Consider the following 23,259-nt stretch of genomic DNA (forward strand, 5'->3'; position numbering starts at 1 on the left):
TTCTGATGGTGCAGTGGGCATATCACCACTATAAGTTATGGGTAATTAGACAATTCAGAAAGAAATAGAAATTTGAAACTTTGATGGAGGGAGAGAGACTTACAAAGACAGTTTTGAAAAATGAAGATGGAAGGGAAAGTAAACTATATCTTCAAGCTCTGAAAAGCAGCTGGAATAGATGCTCTGTATCTATTGGATATGAGTGGCAATCACACATAGATGGAACTGGTAATTTTTTCAGTCATCTAAAAGGGTCAATAGAAGAAGTGCTGAGGTTAACAATAAAGATCACTCGCTTCACTTATGTCCATTATATGGGCATTGATGTCAGTTATCTCTTCTAAAAATTTACCTATGGGTGTGTTTCAGTGAACATTTTCAAGAAGGAGTATCATTGGCCAGGATGGTCCTTAAATCTGCAGACTGTGCACTGAAAAGAACTGATAATGAGGATACTTCAGAAGATGGCACCACCAGCACAAAACAAAATAGGTAGTGTTTGGGGTCCTGAGCCCATCCTCTCCACATTGGCAGCATCCTTCTCTCTCTCTCCTTTTTCATGTTTGTCTTCATCTTTTTTTCTTTCTTCATCTTCTGACATGGGATGGGGAGCTGAGACAGTGTGGTGTTAGCAGGGTGTCAGCTTCAGCAGTGGTGGTGCCTGCAGTGGGGACTCCTGGCTGTGGCGTGCCTGAAGGATGGATTCTTGGCAGTGTGATCATTGCTGTGCCCAAAGCAGGCACCCCCTGAGGCCCAGGACACCTTGCTGACACTTTGCAGAAGGGCTGAAACTGTATTTGAAGACCCCCAGTATAGAAGATGGACTCCATTTATGTAATTCTTTAAAAAATTCTTTTCGTAACTCAAAATGGCCTTGAATTTGGGGTTACAAAACACTTTTCACCATATCTTTCTTGAAATATGTGACAATAAATAACTCATACCTCCTACCTCAACTGACAGCCTCAGGGAAAACATACTTGCAATGGAGGATGACTCAAACATGAGTGAAGGGATAACCATTGTCTCAGCTGTATAGGATTGCATGCAAATTATTTAGCCTGTTGCAAAATATATTGTGGGTGGTGCTCTCGCAGGAAGAGTCGGAGCTCATTTAATGCCCAATTACCACCCTACACGTGGATTTCCAGACATTGAGTGTACCAAAACTCACAGTATAGGCTGCTCTTATTTTGAGCCTCGGATGCATAAAAACAAGGTTAATTTGGAGGGCAATGAGAGTAAAATAAATCCTCAAGCAATTCTGTATGCTTTCCATTAATCCTTGGGTAATAAGCAGTTAATAAGCAAAATAAAGCATTGTGGTTGAGCCTGCTCTTTAATGTGTATTGGATAAAAAAAACTTTCAATGGTCAAATTTGGAAGCATGCACTAAATTTGGCATATGTTCCATAAAAACTTGTGCACTAAATTGTTATCACTTATTACAGACCTTAGGTTTGCTGCAGAGTTAGCCATGTCTCTCAAATTTGAAATGGTCCTTCACTAAAAGTAAATAAATTTCCGCACAGCATTTTTATTATTGAGAGAGCATAAATCCTGTGTTGAATTTTTCAACTTGAAATAAGCCTGACCTACTACAAATAAAATCAGATTTACTTACGCACAAGACATACACAGGAACACAAATAAGTGTAAATTGCTTCCACAGTACAATATCAATAAGCTCAACACACTACGGATCCAATCATTAAGAATGCATCAATTCTTATTGAATTGGAGGTCTGCCAGTTTCAGTCATTTTTCAACTCCAATAATACTTTATAATTCAAAGGCACTGAAATACATTCTTACCAAGCAAGTCATAAATTTATTTCCTGGGGAAAGATTAGAATGATGATCAAGCTTTTCACATTCGAGACAATTTGTTCACTTTTGGAAAAAAGAACCCACAATGTCCAATTCCCTTACATGAATAAATGATATGATGTTGCATTAATTGAAAGCTGTGTGGATGTCTGTATAGAAAGCACTCACATCAAAGATTTTGATGCTCATCTAACCATGAGTGATTTTTTTTTAATAAAGAAAAATTGCTCGCAGCTTGGTCAGCAGACTTTTTTTTCTGCCAGAATGATGGTAGAAAAAAGCAAAATGTTTTGTTACCTTCAGGTTTTGAAATGAATCCACCATTACTGCATTTTTTTTCCCCTGAGCCTGGAGAACTTAGAAAGGCTAAAGGGTGCAATTAGTTCACATTGACCTGCTGACATCGACAGGGCACTGGGGATTCTTGCAACATAAAACTCGATGTTAGGCCTTGAGCCTCAGTTAAACTGGGCTGCAAAAGCTATCTCTGGACATCCCAGAGGCAAAGCAGACTTCATTTTGGGGTGTGGCAAGGCAAATGGAGAAAACAATAGTGATCTGGGAGAGAGAGGAGGTACTTGGAAATGGTAGAAGTGAGAGATGGGGCACATCTGTAGCTTAAGAGAAGTTATTGCGGAAGGTGTATAGGTGACTGGATTGGAGGTTACTGAAGTAAAGTTGACAGAATCAAGCATAAACTTCCAGGCTCAATGGTCAAGCAAGTCTTTGTTTTGAAAGCTTACATTTCTGATGATGGCATCCTGCAATCCCTTCAGACCACGTATAAAATTGGTTCAGCATCAAGGCAAAAGGTTGAGCAGAGCAAGAGAAGGATGAGAAATTGAGAGATGCATGTTCTTTGGTGAAATCATGGACATATGATTAAATTTGCTGATGCAACCAAATGTGGAGGTCAAACTACGAGGTGCTCTGGTGAGCCAGCATCTTGCATATAATGTTCAGCTTCAGTCAATAAGACACAAAGGACTTTCAGAGTCAGAGCATAGAAGAAACACAAGGATGGTTCCTGTTGTGAATAATTAAGGGGCTTACAAAATGGGGAAACATTGGAGAGATTCAGACTTCAAATAAGCATGCAGGCATGTGAGAGATGCTATACAATAGTGAATGGGATGGAAAAGGCATTATGAAGGTTAGTGGAATATTATTATTTAAGAACTTAAGCTCTAAAATGGAAAAAAATGATTTTATTTTCTCAGCTCTTTGAAGATTTTATTTTACGTCAGAGTGTAATTTTGAACATTGAATTTCAAAGCTACATTTACAAGCAGTCATGTAATTTCTAGTAAATAACTAGCAGGCCACTTTCAGAGATAATTGTCAAGGCATTTGCTCATGTGTTTTATGGCCCAGACAGAGAGAGATAGGCAGAAGCAATTTCGAGAGAAGAGATGCATAACAATAAAGGGGCTTTTATTAGTAGATTACAAGTAGTCAGGGATGTGGTGAAGCTCTGTGTAGCTTAGAGAAACTCAAACAATTGATGACAATGGAGTTACCAGAGAGCAAGATATTCTTCAAGGCTGTTGAAGACATTAGTTTAGGGAATCCATGTAAAGAAATAATCATGAGTTAAATTCGCAGTTTGTGCTGATGGTCTCAGGGAAAGACATTAACTGAAGAAAATAGTATTGAGTGAATGTACAGCAATTTGTCAAAAGGAAAACCAGTAACAGCTATATTTGCTAAGGAAGGAGCTTTAATGTGGAGATCAGGGTGACTCTTTTCTGAGGTTTGACGTTCTGTAAAATTATTACTGGAGTAAAAGGGGAAAATCTTTATTTCTGATATTTTTGTACTGAAATCTTTCCAATTAGTCTTCTCGATGTGAAATATGTTGTGTTTTTGTTCTTTTGGGGGTTGAACACTTATGATCTTTTGTCAAAAGCACATTGACAGTTTTTTTTGTGAATAAGCACATTAAGTGACCTGCATGGGTACACAAAAAGGAGAAACCAAAATATATGGTCCATCCATCTATATAGGATGGGGTGAAGGACTAAAATTGTTGACGATATTCAACTGATGCATGACTTTGAATGAGTCCTGTGAATATTCCTGTACATGCCGAAGCTGGCGCAATCAACATGTTTCTCTGCAATTGTTTCTTCTGTGCCTGGCTGCTTGTTAAGAGAGTGAGAGTTTTGTTCCACGTCATTAGGCTTCACCTCGGACCAGGATTGTAAATGGTGCCAGGCCCAACCTGAGCCTTCAAACCAGCCATTGATTGCAGGGTCCCCGATGGGCAAAAGGTCGAGAGGCTTTTTTTAAATTACTTAATAAATGTTCCTTTCTCTTTCATCTTTTATTATTACTCAATAAATGTTAATATTTAAGCAAATCGCTATTGTTGAGTCTTCTCTTTACCTCATTTAACTGAATCTGAAAAGAACAACTCAGACGCACTCTCTGATCCAAGACACAATCCAACTTTCATTCTGGGGTCGGATTTCTCCAGCATTACATTCATCTGGGATCCTAACAAATAACCCAGAACACTACTTTGAATGAAATTGAAGAAGTATGACAAAAATACACAAAATATAATTTGAGAAATGATTTCAGGACATCCTTCTTCTCTGGGAAGGTGAGTGATAGTTTTCTGTTTAGATTTATGGAGGGGCAAACTGGTGGTTGTAATTATGGAATGGTAAAGTTCAGTGGGTTGCAAACTGTAGAATTCTGAATGACAACTAATATGGACTGAATGTTCTTCCTTATCTGTAATTATCTTACGATTTAGTATGATCTTTATCATTATAATTACATAATAGGAGCAAAGCTGTAGGGGCAAAAATTGGATTAGGTCAATAATCAGGTAATGGACAATTAATTTGCACTTGTTTTATAATGATGCCAACAGCACATAAGCTTTGAGCTGCTTTGAATGATTTTGGTGTTTAGCCCAGAACTAAGTACTGGGCAGAGTGGCCTTTTGCCCCAAGAGGTGGCCCAAAGTCATGCAAGGCTTGCAATACTTAATGCTGTCCTGTGCTACTGAAAGCCAGCCTGTACCTCTCAGAGCTCCTTGAGGCTGCTCTGCCAATTGATAAGATCATGGCTGATCTGATTACTCAAAGTTCTTGCTTGCCCATGAAAGTGTCTCCACTGTCATGTTTATTGAGAAATTATCCAACTTTGCCTTAAAAAGTTTCAAGGACTTTGCTTCCACCACCTTTCAAGGATGAGTGCTACAACTCTTATACCCTCTATGACAAAATATTTCACCTCAACTCTATCTTAAATAAGCAACCCCTTATTTTTAGACCTCATAGTTCAAGAATTTTCCATAAGAAGATATATCATTTCAACATGCACACTGTCAAAACCATTCCGTATCTGTAATATTTTAAGAATTGTGCCTTTTGCCCTTCTAAACTCCGTTAGATCCAAACCTCATATTCCAAACTTTCCTCACTAACTAATCAATGCTTTCCAGATCTCCTAAATGATTTCTGAACTACTTCAAACACATTTGCATCCTGTTTTTATGATATTCTAGCTGTGGTTTCACCAATGCCCAAGACAACTGAAACAAAATCCCTCTACTTATGAATTCAATTTCCCTTGCAATAAAATATAACATTTTAATGACTATCCTAGACATTTGCTGTATCTGCATACTAACCTTCATGTACTATGACATCCAGATCCCTCTGCATTTCAGAGGTTTATAATCTCTTATCATTTTGATAAAGTGTTTCATCTTCCCACCAAAATGGACAATTTCACATTTTCCCACACAGTATTAAACTCTATCAGACTCAAGATTATCTTCAAATGCTAAACTCTTATAAATGAGCCATTAGACATGGACAGTTGTATTCATTATGCTCCTTCATTGATCATATCAGCACCTGTATCTAGCATGAGTCCAATCCAAAAATCATTGCCTCAACTTGCCCTCACACATTTAACACTGCATGAAAGCCCACTCTCACATCACACAAACTGCATCCACTGCCAGCTGTAATAGGTATAGCAATCCAATGCATTATGCCATCTTCTAACACAACATTTCTCTCTCTTTTGCTGGAAATGAGTAGGTTCTTTAGGACTGAAATGAGGACAAATTTCTTCATTCAGAGAGTGGTGAGCCTATGAAATTCTCTGCCGCAGAAAACAGTTGACGCCAATACATTGACTGTTTTCTATGAGATTTCAGGTATAGTTCTGAGGGCTAAAGGGATTGAAGGGTTTGGCGAGAAAGTGGAAATAAGGTACTGAATTGGATGATCAGACGTAGATTCATAGAGTCATGCAGGATGGAAACAGACTCTTCAGCCCATGTTGTCCAGATATCCTAAATTAATCTAGTCCCATTTGCCAACATTTAACCCTTCCTATTCGTGTACTCATTCAGCTGCATTTTAGATGTTACAATTATACCAGCCTCCACCAATTCCTCAGCTCATTCCATACATGCACCACCCTCTGTGTGAAAAGGTTGCCCCTTACGGCTCTTTTAAAACTTTCTGTTCTCATTCTGAAAGGTGGAACAGGCTGAAAAGGCTGAATGGCCTTTACCTGCTTCTACTTTCTACGTGTCTATATTTCTCAGATCCTACTCCCCACTCATCAATTTGTAGTGAATTACAATCTGTAGATGGTGTAGGTATGCACTTCTTCCCATACCACAGCTCTACTCTTGTGCTCCAATCCTGTCAGATACTCGAGGTTTTAATAGAAAACACAGAAAATAGGAGCAGTAGTAGGCCATTCATTTCTACAAGCCTGCTCTGCCATGGATGATCATTCAACTTAATAGCCTGTTCAGGTTAGGCTTCTACAGTATCCTCCTCTCAACCAGCAAACATAACCCTATCCAATTCAACCTCTCCTCATTCATTAGTTCTACATACATTAGTTCTTAGGAATCAGTCTGGTAAACCTTTGCTGCATTCCCTCCATAGAGGAACTGCTTTCTTCAGATTAGAAGACCAAGCTGCACACAATGTCCCAAGTGTGGTCTCACTTGGGCCCTGTAAAATTGCAGCAAGATATCCCTGCTCCTGTACTCAAATACATGTGCAATGGAGGGCAACATAACATTTCTCTCTTAACTGACTGCATGCTTCCCTTGAGTGACTGATGTCTGAAAACACCCGGATCTCGTTGTACATTCTCCTCTCTGAATTTATAGATATTCAGACAATAATCTGCCTTCCCATTTATGCTCTCAAAGTGGACAACCCAATTTTATCCACATTACAGTGCATCCACATTGCATTTGGCCACTAACCAGACTGTCCAAATCATGTAAAATTTACACTGGAGTCCACCCTTTCCAGCATCAAATAAATGTGTGGACATCAATTTTGCAGAATCTATCCAAAGCCTGAAATCTGCAAAGAAAGCTTAGATGGCTTGTTAACCAGAAAGTTGTTTCTTGCACATCATCAGACGATCGTCACGAAAAGGCTTTCGGGTTAACATGATGATCCAGCAATCTGTGTTAACAAATGATACATTTTTAATGTCCAGTCTTCAGGTGAGCTTACCTAATTTGTTACAGTTCCAAAGAGGTTGCCCCAAATGGTCAAACCCTTGAATAAAGGGAGACAATATGGCTCCCCATGTTTATTCATTCGCATGGTGATCGCATCTCCTATGGATATCTTCCTCCCAGACCAAATAAAATTATGTTTTAAAATAAACAAATTTAGTCAACTTTTTTGAGTTAATAAAAGAGAATGGCTATTAAGCACTAAACACAAAGAGAAATAATAATATAGCACATGCACAAGTAGAAGAGGGAAGAGTAGAATATTCCAGCCATTAGAGTGGATGATACTAGCATCATTTATATTGTGAGTTAAATCGTTGATTTTGAAAATGCTGGCTTTGATTGAAATTCTTTTGCCTTGATTCCATTCAACAGTGACTGGCTAACAGCCCACACACTGGGAGATTTTGTTTCCCTTCCATGACCAACTGCGCCCTTCACAGTACACCAGCCCATACACTAAAGATATCAAGCCACTAGCATAAACAGACCTGCGTTGAAGCTTGCTACCAGCTCTATGTTTTTTGTACATTCCTCAGAAGAATGAATCACAGTCCTGTCTGTAGGAGATGGTCTTCTGCTATTACATAATATTATAATTTATGACGTAATCTTGGCAGTAATGATGAATTGTGTCTGATTGTTCTGATACTTCAGATTGAGGGGGATGTGTGAGGGAAGTGTGTATTCACCACTCACCACCCTGGCTCCAACTCTAGCGCCAAACGCCCAACCCCACGTTCACTGCCTGCCCCTTACTCCATAAAAAAAAACAGAATAAACTCTCTTTATCAGATGCCAATCATATCAACTTCTAAAATAAATCTGGCTAACCTGCTGTCAAAATTACAGACCTCAATCCCCACATAAGCCCCATTTTATCTGCAGCTGCCTCTTCTCATTGGCCATGACCAACACCATCTCTGTAAACCTCTGAGAGGATGACGAGAAATCCTAATGAAGAGCCCCCCCGTATCCATCTCTACGATTTTCATTCCATTAACCTCAGTTAAAGCAGGCACAGATACCATCTCTTTCTAGACCTTTCAATAATATTTCGCACAGCTTGTGGCCATTCTATCACACTCTGTCAAGATTTGGACAGGGTTCCAATAAAAAAAAGTGGTGAATTTTATGTCCTTATTTCGTTCCAGTCTAAAATAATTACGAAAAAAATCTTATTTCATTTTGGCATTATGTCAAGAACTTAGAATCAGTCACTGCTTAGCTTTTGAACAATTTTCACTGTGGGAATTTACCTTAAAATGATGCATAGCACTCCTTTATTGCTTTCTAACAAATTTATTCAGAATTTACTGTCGGCATAAAGACGAATTTGATGACAAACAACTGACCTGAAATGTTAACTTTGCTTTTTTCTCTGCAGGTACTGCCAGACCTGCTGAATATTTCCAACATTTTCCGTTATTATTATGAGTGGGAATTGCACTTGAATTTGATGTCCATAAACTGGGACTTGAGGTTTGATGGGAGAAAATAATGGCACTCTATAAGGGATGAATTGTTTTCAAGAGATCAGTACTCGGAAATGATGCACTCAATTTCATTCTGTTTAAGCAGGCTTATGAAGATCCTAACTACTTCCTATATAGGAGCTTATTAGGCCAAATAATATTCCAATACAGTGCTCAATCTGACTAAGATTTTGAAAATAATGGTGTATAATTATTTGATTGCTAAAGCCTTTGCTCAAAGTTCGTTTAAGTGATTTATCATGTGAGAATTCAGTTGCAATAGAATAGATTCATTGTTCACACACTACACAGGTAATAACACATGGCCTAACTAATGGTAAATTTCGTTATTGGCCAAGTTTACTGGAGGTGGGGAGATGATTTACTGAGGAAGCTGACGTTTCGGGGCCGGACCCTTCTTCAGAAATTCTTCAGAGATATATCTGTGTCGTCTGCAGTAATAAAGAACAGAGATTATAATCTTGGACAATAAATGTCTACCATATACTAACCCCGTCTACTGATCTAGGCTAACACCTTTTCAGATCTCGTGGTCTCCCAGAGCATGTTGCAGCCAACTTAAAGTGTAGTCAATAGTGAAACGCAAAAAATTCTCACTTCGGAAACTTACCTAAACATCAACATAATGATGGCCAAATAATCTGTCTCTTCGTGACTTGGCACTGAAGGAAAAGTCTCTGGCCTTTCGAGGGAAGAATAGATGAAGAATAGGAAACAAGGAATATTTCCCTCCTCTTGAAATCAAACTATTGGATCTCTTTTACATACCTGAGAGAGCAGAAAAAGCCTTGGTTTACCATCTCAGTCAAAAGACAGTACCTCATTTAATATCAGTCGAGATTTTTGTGCTCAAATCTGCAGAGTGTGGATTGAACCTTCTCAGTCAGTCATCAGGTAAAAATATCAATGCAGTTTCGTTGTCATAACATTCAAACAAAATGCTCTGCATTGAGTTAGAGTGCACTGTTATCATTTTGTCAACAGAATTACTCGTGTTAGAGACAAAAAAAAAGCTGCAGGTGCTGGAATCCAAGGTAAACACACAGGAGGCTGGAAGAACACAGCAGGCCAGGCAGCATCTGGAGGAAAAGAGTAGTCAACTTTTCTGTATTACCCGTCTTCAGGATTCAGAATTACTTCATGTTCTACCATAGATCGACAGGTATCACAGTTCAGTAAACACAGCTATCATTGATTTGAAGTTACTGATTCTATACTGAGACTTATGTGTGATATTTAATCTGCAGTCAGCATAATGGTATGTGTTAATCATAGTATAATTATGTTGCAAATGAGATTGTTAATTTGTGTCAGACTGGGGACAATTATATGCTGTGGAGCTACACACTTGGAAGTGACTACACAAATTAATGTCACGGCACACTCTTAAAGCAACAGACAATACCTTCAACAGAATAGGTGGCACTCAACTGAAGTGCAGCTTTCAACTACAAAAGGACAACGGTACAAACAAACTCTCCTAACTACTTCCTATATAGGAGCTTATTAGGCCAAATAATATTCCAATACAGTGCTCAATCTGACTAAGATTTTGAAAATAATGGTGTATAATTATTTGATTGCTAAAGCCTTTGCTCAAAGTTCATTTAAGTGATTTATCATGTGAGAATTCAGTTGCAATAGAATAGATTCATTGTTCACACACTACACAGGTAATAACACATGACCTAACTAATGGTTAATTTCGTTATTGGCCAAGGTTACTGGACGTGGGGAGATGATTACTGAGGAAGCTGACGTTTCGGGGCCGGACCCTTCTTCATAAATTCTTCAGAGATATAAATGTTCTCAGGTATTTTTCCATTTGCCTGTTGTTATGAGAGTGGACATAGTGTGAAAACAATGGAAACATGACATGAAATATATTTTCCATGGTTTTGCGCAGTATTTCTACTAAAATTATGGTGGACAAACAGGGGAATCGCAAAGAAAAGATTGTTTTGATGAGCGTGAATGCCTTGATTACACAACAAGTCAGCAGTGTGATGGAATACTCATCACTAGCCTGGATGAATATTGCTCCAACAACATTCAAGAAGCTTGACACCACCATCCATTACAAAGTAGCCTACTTGATTGGCACCATATACATAAGCATCCACTCCCTCCACCACCGATACTCAGTAGCAGCAGCAGCATGCACTATCTACAAGATGCACAGCAGGAATTCACCAAGAACCCTTCGATGACACCTTCCCAACCCATGACCCTTCCATCTGGAAGGACAAGGGCAGCAGATACATGGAAATGTCACCACCTGCAATTTCATCTTCAAACCACTCATCGTCCTGACTTGGAAATATAGCACCATTCTTTCACTACTGTTGGGTCAAATCTCAGAATACCATCCCTAGGGCATTGTGGGTCAGTCCACAGCACATGATCTGCAGTGATTCAAAAAGGTAGCTCACCACCACTTTGTCAAGGTCAGCTAAGGACCGGCAATAAACGCTGGCCCAGCCAGCAACACCCACATCCCATTAGGTGAATAAATAGACTAAAACAGTGAGTAATTTGGAGGTGGAAAGCACTGTTTGAGACTGATGGAGGCAGATTCAACTGGGGCTTTCTAATCAGAAGTAGATAAGCACCTGATGAAGAAAAATATACAGTTAAAGGCAGAGTTGTGCAACTAGATGGATTGCTCTCACAAAGTGCCAACATGGGCTGAAAGTTCTCTATTTGTGTTGTAATCATTCAATTATTCCATAATTCTGAGAAAATTGACGAGTAGTGTTATCCCCCTGTCTTTTGTAGCTGATTGGCAGAACCCCTGATTCTATGGAGTAGCAGGATGGAGGAGTGGAGGTGTTATAGCAAGTGATGAGGACAGCATTTAAAGAAATTTTCAGTGCATTGTGCACAGATATCTAACCAAAAGTATTTGTTTTAGGGTGAAACAAAAGACAAAAGGGCTGGGAAAGCGATAGGTTAAATTGATTCAACAAACAAAATTGTATTTATGTGATGGATTTCAACTAAAGTACAATTTATTTAAGACAGGTAAAAAATAAGTATGTTAAATATTTATCAGCAATTTAATTAAGTTGAATGGCATAATTACAATCCACTCATTCAATGGAATATTCATGAGTCAAATCATTGGGCCAGAATTTTCTGGCACATTATAGGCAAGTTTGATGTGTATGCTGTTATTAGTACACAAATTTTCCAGCAAGTTATGGTGTGGAAAAGTTGCTTCAAGTTGCACATTATTGTAAAATCACTGGGCTATTTCAGCCAGTCCATCATTAGTGTTTAAAAAAGGCAGCTCATTCTCACTCTACCTTTGGTTCTCAAGATGTTCATTAATTATCTGATAAACTTACCACAGGAAATTATGACTGGTACAGTGTAAGGAATCTTTTAATGATTGGATTCATGTTCCTATATTGCTTAACCTTTCTTATCTAAAAAGAGAATAATTCAAACCATGGCATCTCCCTCCTATTGGGAATAAATTCTTTTCAGGGGATTCTAAATTTCATACTTGGAATTTATTATTTTACTTTCTTTTTATCTTTTCTCTTTCTCTTAATAGAAATTTTCTCTCCATTCCTTTTTGTTTATTTCTATACCTGATTTGACTCTCAAACACCTTATTTGCTTCTCTGTTATTCCTCTTGTTCCACCTCAAGACTTAAATCACTTTGGTTAAGGAGACAGACAATAGGCTCCATTGTTCACTGATGCCCACTGTGCCACCATCAGCTCCTACATCCGCAATTTGCAAGGTAAGCATTTTCTAGCTGAATGATGAGAAAAAAAAGTGAAACTAATGGCGAACAGTCCAGTCAAATTCAGAGCCATTGCTCTTCACAGATTATGAAAGAGCATTACATGTTGCAGGAGGTGAGTATATGATAAAGCACAGTGCTTCAGAGAAAAGGAGGAATATAACATAGTTTATCTGTGAAATAAATGTATGTGAATAATAATTTCAAAAATAGAAGACCATTCAAAAAACATAACGGCACAAGTGCCCAAAATTCTGGTAATACAGGATTGAAATTATATTTTGCCATAGATAGACAACGTCAATGTAAAGTTTATTTTGCAAAAAGAAACCCAAGGCTGAAAGTGTAGGATTTGCATTTGATATGTGTGAGTTTGATTTTTAATGAAGAGACTCAGTGTTGACATGATTGTATTGAAAACTCTGGCAGATCTCGTCGAACAGTAGCCTGACAATAAGAGTGGTCTGATAGTATTAGACAGCCAGACACAAAGCTAATACATATCCATTATAACATTCTACCAGTTCGTTTTACTTTAAAGCCAAACTGGTTATGTCAGCAGTAGCTATTATAAAGGTAAATTTGAGCAAAATTGTTGACACAAGACACAAAGTTCAGAAATTTATCTGTTGCAGCTTTTCCAAGATACCTGTCCAGAATCCAACTGGATTTAGATATAGACTTTGTGTTGATACAGGCAAGAACCACCATCACTAAAGTATGTCTTTAACTGCATTTTATGAGACAAAAGGATGAACAGTTAAAAGAGCTCCTAAATTTCTTTGGAGGCATTTTGGCTCTTTAGCATGATAGGTGCTCTAGGGACAACAGTAGCTCATTGAGGTAATTAGACATTACCAATCCAAAGTACTACTAGAGGGATATAGATGTTAATAACGTAACTGTCAGTGCTTAAAGCATTGAAGCACATTGACCGGAGGCAATCTATATTATTGGGCACTGGGGTCTGTTGTCTTCAGTTTTACATAAAACTGTTTAATTTAGTGGACAAATTCTTGTGGGGCAGCAGGCTGATTAGGTGACAGTAGACTCATTAACTTAAGCCTTAAGTGCTAAATATCTTAAAAATAAATTTAATGAGGCACTTCCCCATATTATGGTTTTCGAGCATGAACAGCATCGCTGGAGCTCAACATTCACATAAAATAGATACTGGATTGGTTGGCCTGTCCAACAATGTCAATAGTTTTTCCTTACATGGGAATCTGCTTACTAATCGTATTGATGTTGATCCGATGATTTTATTGTTTATTTCATTGCATCCTTGGCTTTCACTACTGTAGCTATTTAAAGCTCATCCATCTGTGCAAGTTAGCTAAAGGAAATGTGATTAATTATTGCCGATATAGAAGATATGTGTAGACCAATGGCTGTACGTCTCAGTTTCAAAGGTGGAAATGCAAACTTAGAGAAAAGCACAGTCTGTCAGTAATCTCTAGAATTATTGTCGCCTGCCGTATCATGTACAACTTAGCCCTGCTTTGTATCCTTACTGGCATCAGCAATTAACTGGGAAGGTAATCTAAATGATGAGGCAGAAAATTTGTCTGTAAAAGGAACCATTCACTCAGCTAGAGTTGTGAAGCAAGTTGGGGGAAATGACAGGTTTGGTTAAATGTCCAAAGTGTACAATCTTCTTGCCTTCAATGAGCATCTCCTTTGAACACACCAATACATCTCTTGTGAAAATAAGGCTTTTAAAAACGACACAAAATCAATGCATATTGCCTTGCACTCATCGGGATTAGAGGACATGAATCTAAACTCAGAAGGAGAATAGCAATTCACACAGCATGAAAAGGGTGTGATGATTGGTTGGACCACAGCAAGAAAGATTAACTCTGGATCTTAGGTAATAAAATGTGAGGCTGGATGAACACAGCAGGCCAAGCAGCATCTCAGGAGCACAAAAGCTGACGTTTCGGGTCTAGACCCTTGGATGAAGGGTCTAGGCCCGAAACGTCAGCTTTTGTGCTCCTGAGATGCTGCTTGGCCTGCTGTGTTCATCCAGCCTCACATTTTATTGTCTTGGAATTCTCCAGCATCTGCAGTTCCCATTAACTCTGGATCTTAGTTAGCTGATTAAACTCAGACCCAGGTGGAAATAGAGCAATCACATAAGCATAACTTCATTGATATTTTATTTGAGAAAACCGCAAATTGTATTCGCTACTATCTACCTCAAGTTTACATTAATTAGTCAGATTTCCTCTAATTCAATGTATAACAAGATCAACTTTACTTGCAATGTCAAAAATAACATCTAACCATCTGTTCACCAAGTAAGCTTCACGCTGAGATAGGTTTGTCAAAGCTACCCTGCATGATTATGGTTATTGCTTATTGTACAGTCTCATTTTAGACCCTAAGGCCATTGGCTTTTGACATGAAAGGTGCTTGTTCTCCCTCAAATGATCCTGGAAATAAAAGGTGTCACTGAACTTTCAGCAACAGGTGAAACTAACCGTCATTCTGCACTAACAGAAGTACACATTAGTAAGCACAGAGGTGGTATTCGCCACACGTAAGATGCTGCTATCAAGACAAAAAGATGTTCTGCCTATAACACAAATTAAGTAACGTGGTATATGCGTTTTAGTACCAGTATGATGTGCAGTAAGTAGGCTGTAAGTCCTAATGACTGATGAATCATGTCCAACAATACATTCATGAAACAGTCATCCTTCTCTTCATAAGCAGCAAATGATGCGAGCTTAGTTGTTAGTTTTAAATCTGAGAGATAATTTTTGTTATGCAAATTTAAGGGAAGTGAGTCAAATGCAGATATACAGAGTTAGGCCAAAAATTTCCCATGCTCTTATTAAATTGTGGAACAGGCTCAAGGGCCTGAATGGCCTACACCTGTTCCAATGTTCCTTTGTTCATAGAGGGCAATTTTCAGACTGCGCTGAACAAGTCAGTGATTTCAATCCTCAGAACACCAAGCGCAATATTAGATGTAATTGTGATTTGGACAATGTTAACTAAATATTCCTGACTATGCAAACAATTACACCAAAGACCAATTTAATATTATCAATTGGGTTTTCAGTGTGACTCATTTTCATACTCTAAAAGTCATATACATTTATCTTTACATTGAGGAAAAGGTTATGAAGACTGTAAAGTCTTGCTCCATTCTCATAGCAATGTGCTGACCAGTTACAGTGTACCAACCTAATCTGAGATTAATCAACTAAGAAAAGAAAAATCCCATGTTAACAGTTTGTACCACATTACCAATGCAAGCTCGCTCCAACCCTTTTCTCATGTTGAAATAAATGTTCTTTTTCTAAGTTTGTTTTCTTGCATCCTCACCCTGATGACTGCAAGAAGAAAAGCTTTGATATTGCGTTCCTTTTCTAACAATGTGTAATAATATTTGATCCTTAACTACACCAGACCATTAGAAAATAGATGACAGGCTAGACAGAGGATCTTGATTGGCGCAGGTTTGGAGGGCCGAAGGGCCTGTTCCTGTGCTGTAGGTTTCTTTGTTTCTTTGTTTACATCAATACTTTGCAGCACAACATCAAGCTATTTGGCTCATTCTCTCTGTGCCAAACCAAAAAAAAAGCCTTCCAGCCTCATCCGACCTTCCAGCTCTTATTCTGTAGTTCTGAAGACCAGTTCAAGTACATATTCAAGTACTTCTTAAACATGTATGAATGGTTTCTACTTAAATCTTCCTTTTAGATGAGAAGGTCAGAGCCCCATCACTCTATTGATGAAATAATTTATCCTCAAACCTTTTTGTAATTCTTTTGGCAACGATTTAAATCTGCACCTAAGCCTGCAGTGACCTCTCTGTTTTGGAAAGTGGATCCATCTTATAGATTTTATTGAGGCCTTTCCCTGTTTTATTCTTTCCATTGAAAAAAAAATGAATTATTGAATCAGCCCTGTGCTTATGAAGGTTTATGGTGCACGAACGTTCAGTCTCGCCCATCTGTTACTGACAGGAGCCTTTTTAAGCAGATGTACATGTTCCCATGGTTAAAAAAAGTCTATCCTGAAAAATTTACTACGCTTTCTCTTCACTGGTGTTGGCAGATCTGGGGTGAGTTTCCAAGGTTTTTTGCTTTACCATACTTGCACTATTTGCATTCTGTGCACAATGGAGAGGCAATTCTGCATGCATCATTAGATGAGACACATAACTTATCTTCTACCAGTTAAAACTGAAACTAGCAGGCAACAATGTCCACCAGTTAACCGTTTAAATGATCACACACAGGCGTAATCATTAACCAAAAAAATTGCAAGGTAGACCTAGGCTCTTTCGCAGTATAGTACTTAAACAATGCACGAAGAATGGGTTCATGGAATTTCACAGCTTCACGCCAGAGTCAGAACTACTTAATAATGATGAATAAATAGTTTGACAAATATATTCTAAGCTATAAGGGGAGAAGGTGATGTAGTGCTAATGTATTCCAGCAACCCAGGCAAATGCCCTGGGGACATAAATTCAAATTCAACCATGGCTGGAATTGGAAGCTGGAATTCGTAATGGTAATCATGACAGTTATTAACAACTGGTGTTTAAAAACCCATCTACACCTCTAATAACCTCTAGTGTCATTCTTGACTGGAGTAACCTACCTGTATCTCCATGCCGACAGCAATATGGTTGATTCTTAATTATCCTCTGTGATGGTCTAGAAAGCCATTTCATTTCAAGGGCACTTAGGGATGGGTAACAAATAGAGATGACAATAATTAATGTTTCACATCATCCTTCCTATAGCAGGGAGACCAGAATTGCACACAGCATTATAAAAGTGGTCTAATCAATATCCTGTTTAAGAGAATAAAAACTGAAAATAGATTTAAGATGCAAAAAGGACTACAAGGAAAGGAGAATTATCTAGTAATGTATATGGAACTGCAAAAGAAAGCAGTAAGAAGAATGGATAAAATGGAGAAATTAAGTGACAATGGGAAAGACTTAGAAAATTAAAGCCTCTACCCTTCTTTGCTAGAATACTAAGACAGCTTCTGATTTAAATTATGAAGGTTTTCAGATGTTGATGAGTTTCTAAATGCAATAGATCAGGATGTTTCATTTAATAGGGTTCAATTATGTCACCCTTCATGTTGTGTCAGCAGAGCTGTATGAATTTATTATAGCATGATTCAATTTTTGCTGATACAACTTTAAGTAATGTGGTTGGATTTGCATTTTTTGTAATTTGCTATTTCATGAGGATTGAGATAAAAAGAGAGAATCAGGGGCACGAAGATTTAGCAACAGTATGACATACAGGGACAGAATCTGAGCATTGTGTTGGCCTGGATAATTAGTCTGTGGCTGGACCAGATCTCAGAAACCATGATGATCTTTCATTGTCATGTAATATATAGGTGACGAAAATTTTATTGGTCCTTGGCCTTCAATCAAGAACATTTTCTGACTGAGAAAAATTACAGAAAAGCAATTATAACTAAGGATTCTGGATTGATATCATTTGATTACAGTTTCCTTCAGGCTCATTGATGCCACTATACCGTATTCAATATGTTACAGATTTCTTTGTTGTTTATGTGACATTACAAAATATTTTAATTTTTATTTAAAACATTCAAACATTATTTATAAATTTATTGCAGGAAGACCCACCAGTAGGAACCACAATGTCATTTGAAAAGCATTCTTCTTGGTGCTCCAGAGGAACAGAGGAAATTAAGAACAGGAGTAGGCCATTTAGCCCCTCAAGACTGTTTCACCATTCAATGAGATCTAGTCTAATCTGTCACCAAACTCCATACACTTGCCTTTGGACCACGCCTCTTAATACATTTTCTCAACAAAATAAGTCTAATTTAGACTTAAAGCTAACAGCTGATCAAGTACCCACTGCCATTTCTCGAAGAGGGCGCCAAACATCTACCGGCGTTTGCATGTCAAAGTACTTTCTCATATCTTTCCTAGATAGTCTGTCCCTAATGTTAAGACTATTTCCCCTAGTTCTAGAATCCCCAAAGAGTTGAAACAGATTATCTTTATCTACCTCATCTTTTCCTGTTAATAACTTGAAGACTTTGCTCAGATCACCCCTTAACCCTCTAAATACAAGAGAAAACAAGCTTATTTTATGCAATATCTCCTTATAACTTAAGCCCTGAAATCCAGATATCATTCCTGGCATTACTTTTTGGATGTCAACTCCAGAAGATTACATCTTTGCTTTCTTTTATTCACTCTTGGCATGTGGATGTCACCAGCTGGAGAAGCATTTATTGTTCATTCCCAATAGCCCTTGAGAAGGTGCCAAGCTGACTTCTTAAACCACTATCACCCATCTTGTCCAGGTACACCCATAATGCCAGCAGGGAGGGCATACCAGGATTGCAACCCATCAACACTGAAGAAACAATGATATATTTATACCTAACAAGTCGGGATGGTGAGTGGCTTAGAGAAGAACTTGTAGGTAACGATGTTGCAAAGTATTTGCTGTCATTGCGCTCCTAGATGATAGTGGCTGTCGGTTTGGAAGTTGCTAAGGAAACTGAATTTCTACTGTGTATCTTGCACATGGTACATACTATTGATTTGGGTGGGCTCATGAGTGCAGTTACCTATTAAAGGTAATTGATGACGTACCAATTTTCTGATAGCAATAGTTTAGATACGACGCATCAGTGGGCAAAGACAGTATATGACTAATAGCTGTGAAAGCTCGCAGATCCTGAAGCTGTCCTGTAGAATGGAGAAACAGGGCAGAGGTTTTGAAGTGGTGACTTTCTCTTTGTTCTTTCCTCAGGCAGACTGAGAGGAAGTCCTGGTCTTCTCTTGAGAAGACAATAGCTTGTTTCTCTGAATCCCTTCCTCATTACTTTCTGTCTTTCCCCAACCTATCCCTGTTGAGATCCCTTATTTTGGGAGTTATGCCAATCACCTGTTGAATCACTCTTCGCCAATGACCATAGGCAACTACTCATGATGCCATGATGACCATTGTACCCTTAGTCATCATTTGAAGGTTAGTTTTCATTGCTTTTTGCTAGGTATTGTTCTAACCAGTGGAGTGTTTTCCTCCTAATTTCCATTTACTCTAGTTTTTGTAAGCTTCTTGATGCCATTGTTGTTCAAATATGGCTTTGATGTCAAGGGCTGTCACTCTCATCTCACTTCTGGAATTCAGCTCTTTTGCCCATGTTTGAACCAAGGCCTTAATAGGGTCAGGAGGTGAGTGACCTCTTTTGGAGTACAAACTGAGTGTCAGTGAACAGTTTATTGCTGAACAGACCCAGCTTGATAGCACTGTTGATGATACCTTCCATCACTTTACTGATGATTGAGAGTAGACTGATGGGGCAATAATTGGTTGGGTTGGAATTGTCCTTTTTTTTACATACAGAACACACCTGGGTAATTTCTTACAATTGTAAGGGATCGAGGGACAGGTTGGGGAAAGACAAGAATGAACAAGAGATTCAGAGAAACAAGCTACCATCTTCTCAAGAAAAGACCGAGACGTCCCCTCAGCCTGCCGAGAAAATGCAAAGAGAAATTCACCACTTCAAAACCCTTGTCCTGCTCCTCAGTTATAGCCTTGTTGAGACTACCCCTGCACAGTTTTGGTCTCCTTCCTAAGGAAGGGTATTCTTACCATAGAGAAAATGCAATGGAGATTCATTGGATTAATTCCTGGGATGGTGGGATTGCTTTAGGAAGAGAGATGGAAGAAACTAGGCCAGTACACTCTACAGTTTCAGAGAGTGAGTGATGGTCTCATTGAAACATTCAAACTTCTTATAAAGCACGGCATGTGGGTAGCATATGTCCCCTGGGTGGAGAGTCTACAGTCATGGGACATGGTCTTAGAGTAAGGGGCAAGGTTTAGAAGATGGAGATGAGAATTTTCTTCTCGCAGCGGTCACTAGAATTCTCTACCTCAGAGAGCTGTGGAAGCTCAAACATTGAGCATGTTCAGCACAGAAGTCAATAGATTTCTGGACAGAAATGGCTGAACCAGGTATGGTAATGATAAGCAAAAATTAAACTGACTGTAAACTAAAGCTACTAAACTGACTAAACTTGCCATTCATGCACCAAAAAAAATCTGCCTTACAATGAAAGCCAGGACCAAGTTATTATCAGAAGATGAGCAGGTCCAAATTGTCTCAATAAATGGAGACAATGTCCCTTGAACTATCCAATCATCCCTTTCTCTTGAACTTCTTTTGAACTATGCAAGTTCAAAAACTGGATATATGCCACATGGTTAGCTCATTGTACAAAATAATGAGAGAACAAATTTAATTCCCAGAGTCTGTCAAAAATCATAACAGCCTAGAAATTGATTTCAGAGCTGCTATGCTTCTGAAATATCATGAGGAGTATGGCCAAACCAACATTTAGTAAACTGTCTGATAACTAGCACTGATGATATCTTCCTGAAGGTTTATATTTGGGATTGTATTTGAAATTATCATACTCTCAGTGTTTCAGTGTATAATTGTGGCTTTTATTATATTGAGCTGAAATGTTTCTTTAGGCTTCAACAGCCTGGCTGTCAGATGCTATGGAAACTCATGTCATAATTAGAATTGAGTAAACAACTCATAGTTAACCTCTTTGATGGAAGGAGGATTGACAAGCCTTGCAATGGAAGTCAGAACTAAATCTACCCAATGTGGCAGACTGAGCGAGCCTGATTCCTAACCTCAGGAAATTACTAAAAAATCTTGCATCATCCTGAACTCTGAAGGTTCACATCTGGCTGTGGGTACCTGTTATCCTTCTTACTCTGTTCTGCAGAGCAATGAAGGTCAAAGCATAATTTAGCAAGCTAGTTCTAGACAAGTAAGAAAGTATATTGGTTGATCTAATAGCAATTAAACTTCAGCGGTATCTCTGTGAATACTTGGGGAAATCCCTAACACTCGCTTTTGCCTTGCTGCACCTGAGATTTCAAGATTTAGGTAACTGAAATGTATCCCTTTAGAGAGACAAGAGAGCGAGTGCAAACTAAATTCCTACAAGCGAATGTATATTTTATTGGTTTGATTTACAGATTTTTAAGGGCAGGGATTCAAACATCTTGTTAATCACAGAGAAAAAAAATCTCCACTTTTTTTAGTTTCATTTTTGTTCACCTCATTTGGGGTTCCTCTGGAAAATAATATTTTTGTCCTCAGACAATAGGTTAGAATGAGGAAAGGGATCTTCTTTCAGATTTTTGCTAATAGTATTTTGTAAATAACCAGTGGGACGTGTGCCAGAGTAGCTCAGGTTGAGCAGATTGCTCCAGCAAGCTATCTCAAATCCACTTTTCACCTTTTTTACAGTTGAATTGTCCTTGTGGAGGAATTGGGTGACATTATGCTACTAACTGTTGTGCAAATGTTGAAAGTTTACTCACAACTTTTATCTAGGTGAGAAGCAAAACAGTAATATTGATCTATTTTCTACTTTGTAGCAATGATGGGAGATGTTGGTATCAAAATAAATGTGCCTGTCCAGCGCTTTGGGCATATACATCGAGATAAATCTTAAATCTGAAATGGCATTTGCTAACTCAATTACAGTGTGACTGCTAAGCATGCACTGGGATATATTTTTTTCTTCAAAGCAATGCATATTGCACTTTTTTTTATAGAGAAACGATGCCCCTGGCATTCTAGATTTGTTTACCCAGGAGCTTAATCAGAAATAAAATAGCTTTTCAGGTATCAAAGCTGAAAGATTTCTTCCTTGCTGAATGCTATAGATGCACAGTTCATTTGAACTTGCAAAATTGTGAGAACCCATTATTTTTTGCAAATGTTTAGAATTGTGTTAAATGTTTCTGTTGGATGTGCCATGCTGCGATATGTAATAGATCTGATTTCATAACCATTATGGATGAGATCAGTACAAAGAAATTAAGCCACTATGTACACCATGGGCAGCGAATTACACCACTCCCTTGAAGTGACATTGCACATTAACTTAGGGACATTGGAAGATAGGAAACGGGAACAGGAATAAGTAATTCGGCCCTTTGCCAATCGAATGGTTGATCTCGTTGTATCTAGCTCAGTCTGCCTTGAATAAATTCAATGATGTGGCCTTCATTGTTTTCTAAGGAACAGAATTTTGCAGGCTAATGACTCTCGGAGAGAAAACACCTTTTCCTCATCGTTTTCTTGAAAATAAGAAATTCTTAACTTGGACATTTAGAATTGTTCTTTTTTTATCTTGGGGTCAAACTTCCAGAACTTTCCAATTAACTGCTTTGTGAGAGCACCTTCACCACAAGGACTGCAGGCGTTCAAGGAAAAGGTCCACCATTATTTTCTCAAAGGCAACAAGCAATGGGAGAAAATCGTTTGCCTTCTTAGCAGTGTACATATCTCCTAAAATGAAGAGTTTTCCTTACAACTAGAGAGTTATCTTCTTCACAAAATGAAAATGGGAGAGATATTGTGATGTAACTATATATTTTTGGAAGTTATATATTACCATAGTGGGAGTGAAATGTGATTCATTACTAAAAAGTATTTATCAGAGATAGTAGGAACTGCAGATTCTGGAGAATCTGAGACAACAAGATGTAGAGCTGGATGAAAACAGCAGGCCAAGCAGCTCAGAGGAGTAGGAAAGCTAATATTTCTAGGCCTGAAACGTCAGCCT

At 38.3% G+C, this 23,259-nt stretch overlaps 1 protein-coding gene across 13 annotated transcripts in view; it reads right to left on the reverse strand.

The window, feature by feature from the left end:
- Positions 1-23,259, reverse strand: part of mgat4c (mgat4 family member C) — a 384,199-nt gene that overhangs the window by 251,432 nt on the left and 109,508 nt on the right. The window contains exons 3-4 of one of the 13 annotated variants that reach the window (XM_059652470.1): positions 17,238-17,320; positions 9,464-9,535 (exon numbers count right to left, since the gene is read on the reverse strand). The exons of 11 other annotated variants lie outside the window; for them this stretch is intronic. The gene's annotated coding sequence lies outside the window, so the exon portion shown is untranslated. Of the gene's footprint in view, positions 1-9,463; positions 9,622-17,237; positions 17,321-23,259 lie in introns of all 13 variants that reach the window. One more of the 13 variants, XM_048549093.2, reaches the window with a different exon arrangement.

This window comes from Stegostoma tigrinum, chromosome 18 (assembly GCF_030684315.1).
Source record: "Stegostoma tigrinum isolate sSteTig4 chromosome 18, sSteTig4.hap1, whole genome shotgun sequence".
In the NCBI taxonomy this organism is placed as follows: domain Eukaryota; kingdom Metazoa; phylum Chordata; class Chondrichthyes; order Orectolobiformes; family Stegostomatidae; genus Stegostoma; species Stegostoma tigrinum.